Source organism: Mustela erminea, chromosome 13, assembly GCF_009829155.1.
Source record: "Mustela erminea isolate mMusErm1 chromosome 13, mMusErm1.Pri, whole genome shotgun sequence".
Taxonomy (NCBI): domain Eukaryota; kingdom Metazoa; phylum Chordata; class Mammalia; order Carnivora; family Mustelidae; genus Mustela; species Mustela erminea.
The window spans coordinates 82,045,591-82,051,590 of NC_045626.1; positions in this window are offsets into that span (position 1 = coordinate 82,045,591).

Below are 6,000 nucleotides of genomic sequence, written 5' to 3' on the forward strand. Positions count from 1 at the left end.
CCAGATTTCTCGTCAAAGTCTCCATAAGGGAACCCTCCCACCCCAAGACCAAGCAGATCTACTTTTTAGAAGCCCTCGGCATCCCTTGTATTTCTTCACAGTGCTGGTCGGAGCTGTAAGTGTAAAACTGTAAGAAGATATTTTTTGTTAACGGGTGAACTCAGGAGCGTCAGCAGAATGCAAATGCGAGCTGCTGGCCTAGACCGGTTTCCCACAAAGCCAAACCCGAGACAAGGACCAAGGACGGGGAGCCAGTCTTTGCATGGGAGGTGAGCCCAAGAAGCTTATGGGAGGAAGGGAGACGGCAAGGCAGAGAAGAAGGAAACAATGCAGGGTTCATTCATGAACAGGGGACTGCCTCCAGCCACAGGGGCTCAGTCCCCACTGGGGATGTCCGGGAGACTGGGTAGAACTCGCCACCAGCGCTGCAAGGAACCAGGGACCTGGGGCCACTCACGCCCGTCCCTCACTGATGAAAAGTTGCTCCTGGGGTCACCAACTTCCTGGCACTTCCAACCTACCCTCTGTGGGAACTGAGTCCATACGGGTGACCCCTAGAAGACCTCAGGCAGAGAAAGGCAGGTGGCAGGGGGAGGGTGCCAACACCATGTTTGAGAACCGTCCTCTGAACCACCGACAGTAGGCCTATGGACACGCATGCAACCGACCGTGTCTTTGACAGCTTCTTGCTGTAATTACTATTCCCATATTTGTAAGTCAGTCAGGAAACACTCTACTTATTAATCCTGACCATAAGGTCAGCCCTGAGCTCTGAGGGATGCAGAGAAGCCCAAGACCTTGGCCCTGCTCTTCTAGAACAGAAACTCTGGCTAAGGAATCCAGACCCAGACACCCAGAACAGCCCAGTGAGGCAGGTACATTTCACAATGAGGTGCAGAAGCACAGAGAGGTGAAGTGATTTACCCAATGTCACACAGCTAATAAGTAGCAGTGCTGGGTCTTGAACCCAGGGCCACACCCTTAAGCCTCATCTACGAATCCCTGGTCTGTCTGTGTACCATTAGTGGTAGCTGTTAAATTATGCCTGCCAATGACCCTCCCATCATGTGAGTACAGTCTACATCTACCCCAATCATCCCATTTTACAGGTAAGGAAACTGATGCCCAGAGGACACATGATCACAGGGCAAGTGGGAGCCGGGGCTGGGGTTAGAGATTCAAGTCAGCTGCTTTCCCATGAGTCAGCCTCAGTTACTAGCCCCTCGTTTAGCCCTTTGGAGGTCGGCAAGGGGAAGAAAGATGGGGAAATGGTGATCACTGCCATTTATTGAGCACCTACTGTTTGCCAGGGCCTTTTGCATAAACCGTCTGTAGTCCTCACATCTAAATGCCCTATGAGATGTTAGTACATTTGTCTCACAAACAAGGAGACTAACATAAGCAGGCTTAGGTTTCTTCCCCAAGCAAAAGGCAGAGCCAGGATTCAAACCCACCTTCATGCACCAGGCAGGGATTCCTTTTAGGACAGCTGTGCTTGATTGCCTCCAGCCAGTGGGGGGCTCCTCACCTTGCAAAGCATACTGGTCCACTACAGGGCAGCCTTTAGTGTGTTCTCCCTGCCCCTGGCTGGAGGAGGGACCCAACCCTGGAGCCTGGGTCCTACCCCGAATTTTCACAGCCCAACACCTGGCCAGCCTTTGTGGAGGGGAGCCTTTGGAGCCAGAGTCTACCTTTGAAAATCCCACACCTTAGTCCTCCTCTGCCTTTGAAGCACAAAAAAACTCAACCTAATCTCTCAGGGCGGGGATAGGGGGTTGGGGTTGGGGTTGGGGCAGGTGGAGAGACAAGGAAAGAAAGAAGCTGAATCACATAAGAGTAAAGTACGGAGCGGGGTCGCGAGTGCTCAGCTCGCGCTCCAAAAGAAGGGAAGCAGGTATTATTATATTATTACTGCTATTATTATTATCCGCAGGAGCACTGGAGCTTTTTGAGAACGCCAGGGCCCCTCGGCACACTCACAATTGGAAGCCCACCCCCCCGGCATCTCCAGCACATTAAGAGGCACCCACATCCCACACGAAAACAATTTTCTGTGAAAAATAATTTGGAAGGCAATTTGCAATTTTGCTTCGGATAGTACGATCAATTTTTGAATCTGCAAGTTCCTCTTCTTCTAGCAGAGCTAATCATTTGTTTTCCCTTCAGGTGTCAAGGACTCTTGTTGGAGGAATTGGGAAGGGAAACTGAGGCACCAGGAGACAAATTTAGTGGTAGCTGCGGTGTTGGAACCCCACTCGTCCGACTCCAGTTTGGGCAGTAGAAGTGGCTGGCGGCGAGGGAGCAAGTCCGGTGGGGGTGTTGGCGGGACAGCATCTGGCCGGGGCGGTGGCGGTTTTGGGGGCGTTACGGAGCCTGGGGAGCAGCGGTAACCCCTCGCCCTCTTGCCCCTGCCTGCTTAATTGCTCCCGAGAATGGTTCAGGGCCAGAGCTTCGCAGCGGGTCTTATCTTTGTCTTCACCATTTTTCTTTCTGGGCCATGAAGTTAAAAATCCCTTCTCCGCGCCCCAATGGGGTTTTGTAAATGTGGCCTCCGTATCACTATTTAACATGCACCACTAAAACCTCGATAAATAGCGACCGTCACTTGCAGATTAGCTCTTCACATGACGAAATGATTTATTTAGAAGATGCCTCTCTCTCTCTCTCCTTTCCTTGGCTAAGAACATATTAATCAGAAATTAAGGCAGAGGGAGGCCTGGAGGTGGGACTGGTGGGGGGTGGCGGGGGGTGTGGAGGGAGGTGAGTGAGAGGGAAGAGGGGTGGCGGGGCGGGGGGAGGGGGCAGGGCTGGGGTGCCGGGGAGGCAGAGGGGACACGGGAGAGAGGGAGGCTAGGATAGAGACAGAGGCAGAGAGTGAGAAGGGACGCAGAGATATGGAGAGGGAGAGAATGAGCAAAGTCAGAGGGAATCAAGAAGTGGGGGAGCAGACAGCCAGCGGAGGGGAGCTCTGTTAACACGGGAAGAACCCTCAGTCCCCACGGAGCCGGGTCCCCAGGGAGATGCGTCTGAGAGGCTGCTGCTCCCTCCACCTCCGCCCCACTGACCAGGACTGTCTTCCCGGCTCCCATCCCCCCAGCTCCAGCCCTGCTGGCCCCCCCAGCCACAGCCACCAGAATCTTCCCTTCTCGGGGTATCCTGGCCAGCTGTGGCAGGGCTGCCTCGCAGGGGAGAGGGAGAAAGAGCTCTGCTTCTTGCCTGGCATCCCCCTTTTATTATTTCATGCATATACATATATTTATATAAATTTCTATGAAACATAAATATATATGTATAAATCTCTCTCTCTCTCTCTTTTGCAAGCCCACAAGATAACCAGGCCTGGAGCAGGGGCTACAACGATAAGAAGATTAGGGAGGATTGGTTCATTTGTTGTAAGATACTCCAGGAGGGATATTTTGCTCTCAGAAGACCCACCGGAAGGTTATCTAAATAGGCTAGGTCTGAACTCACCAGAGCCGCTCCCCACTGGGACATTAATGGTACAAAGAGCGAAAGACAGGAGGGGCGAAGATGAGTTATAATGATTATTTGATTATCTTGGGCTTTAACAAACCCAGCCAGTTCGTCTGGGTGTGAAAAATTAGCTGTTCTCACAGCGGCAAATTTCACAGCGTTTGGCGTTATATATCTTTTTCTCCGGAGAGGAGGCAGGCGCTGCGCTCTGGCTCTGGGGTGACAAGGAAACCCCAATTTCTCTTGAGTGTGGCCCCCGTGACCCCATTCTCTGGACGGGGAGATCACCCAAATAATTCAGGGTCTGTTCGAAGAATGCTCTCTGGTTTAACATCTCCATCATATTTCATATATATATATATATATATATATATATATATACATGCATATATATAAAAATTCTCTATATATGTATGTGAGAGATCTATATATGGATTTTTTAAAGAAAGCAATATATATGTGTACATACAGAGAGAGCAAGAGGAAGAGATTGCTACAGAATGAACTACAGCACTTGCTTTCTTTAAAAAAAAAAAATTAAAAAAAAAAAAAAGGTGACGGTCTGGTGGGAAGAGCATTTCTGTCCCAGAGCTGAACTGCGTACTGGGGCGGTTCCCCCGGTTCCATGGGCCAGACACAGCCACGGAGCCCTCCCCACGTGGAGCCCCTGAATTGAGATGTGAGGTAAATGCAAAACACAGACTGCGTTTTGAAGACTTCATGTGGGGAGGGGAACAGAATGTAAAATCTTACATTCGAACTATTTCTATGTCCACGGCAGGTTGGAATCACAGAATCTGGGGTATCTTGGGCTAAGGGAAGCCTATTATTACACGAATGTCACCTGTTCCCTTTTACTTTGTAAAACGTGGGTGCTGGGACATTTGCCTTGATACGCATGACCCTGGTTCTATTTCTGCCAGGGATCAGGGGTTGGGGGGCAGGGAGGGGCGCGGCTGATGCTGCGGAAGGCCCCCGTGTCCGTCCTGGCAGCAGTAGGCGCTCAGAGAGCCGCTGCACGCACTTGTTTGGTTAAAAGTGCAGCAATTTAGTGGAATTTGTTCCCACCTTTGAGGGACAGCCTGGCGCAAAGGTTAGCCAAAGGCCAGCGCGCTGAGGCCTGGACCCGGAGGTGACAGTCCGCGGGCGGAGAGTGGCTCCTCCACGCAGTCCCCAAATCCGGAACCAGCTTCAGAGTGCCGGGCCGCCTCCGCAGACCCCACGTGCTCAGTGCCCCGGGCTCTCTGTTCTGCTCAGCCCTCACCCGGGATAGAACATTCGGCGGGGGTAGGAGGGTTTGGGCAGCAGTACAAAAGAGGGGGGATTATGGGTAAGGTCAGAGGGCTCTGCGGATTAGAGACAGGATGTCTTAAGAGGGCAAGGCTGCCAGGAATGCTTTCCGTTTCCAGGCTGTGCTCTGAGCACTTGAATCGGGTGCCCCCCTTCGTGTAGCCACACAGCGGCCCTGGGGGGTGGGGGTTTGGTCCCCATGTTGCTGCCGAGGACCCTGTGCCAGCTCTGCCCTCAGTCCCTGCCCTTCCCCCTGCACCCTCCTCAGATCATAACATCCATTTTCTGGCCCGGCCCTACCCCCAGCCCTGAAGGTTAAGGTCGTGGCCTCGCTGGGAGCCTTTGTTGGGGGCTGGGGGAAGAGAAATGCATCAGAAATCTGGACTGTGCTGTGTTCGCGGGAATGGACTTGGAAGTGGGGTGGCTGTGGGGCTGAGAGCTGCCTCTGCTGTGTGGCCTCGAGCAGTTCCTCTCGCTCTCTGAGCCTCGGTTGTCCCCACCTGCAAAATGGATGATTCCACCGCCTCTTTTTGAGCCCACACACCGCGGAGGCTGCGGGCTGGGGTTTACAACAGGTGCTCAGGAAAGGCTCAGTCTGACGCATGCGTGGTGGAGAGCCAGTGACCTACCCGGCGCCCGGCGCCCCACCCTCCTTGCTAACTACCCTGGGGTTTATTAGGGGAGTGCTGGCCCCGCAGAAAGAATGCATTTGTTGGCAGCCAGGCCGGCCAAGGAGATGTCACTCCAAGTCACTGAGTGGGGTAAGGAGGTCCTCAGGGATCTCCTCCGAGGGACCAGTCATGGGCGGCTGCAGCGCCATCACCTTCTCCATCCTTCCGTCTGCTCGGAGCCTAGACTCGAGGTGGCAGGCTGGAACCCCGCTTCCGGAGGCCCCAGCAGAGCGGCGGCGCCCCAGCTCCTCCCGAGTCAGGACAGGGATGGGAACGATCTCGGCCAGGCCGTCGGGGAGCTTTCCACGGACAGCACCAAGAGCTCGTGGGACATTAGCCTCATTACTATTACCCCATCATTATCGTCATTATTGTTGGACAAAGGCGGCCCTCCGGGTGGCTCGCAGCAGCCTGAGCCCCACCACCCTTCTCTCCCCGAGACATCTTGGCTTCTGTCCCTGTGTTCTCTCCCCCTCGCTCCCTCCGTCTCCCTTTTATGTTGCTGCCCCCCACCGCCCGCTCCTCTCCGCTCTCTCCTTCCTCTTTATTTTATCTCAACTTGCCA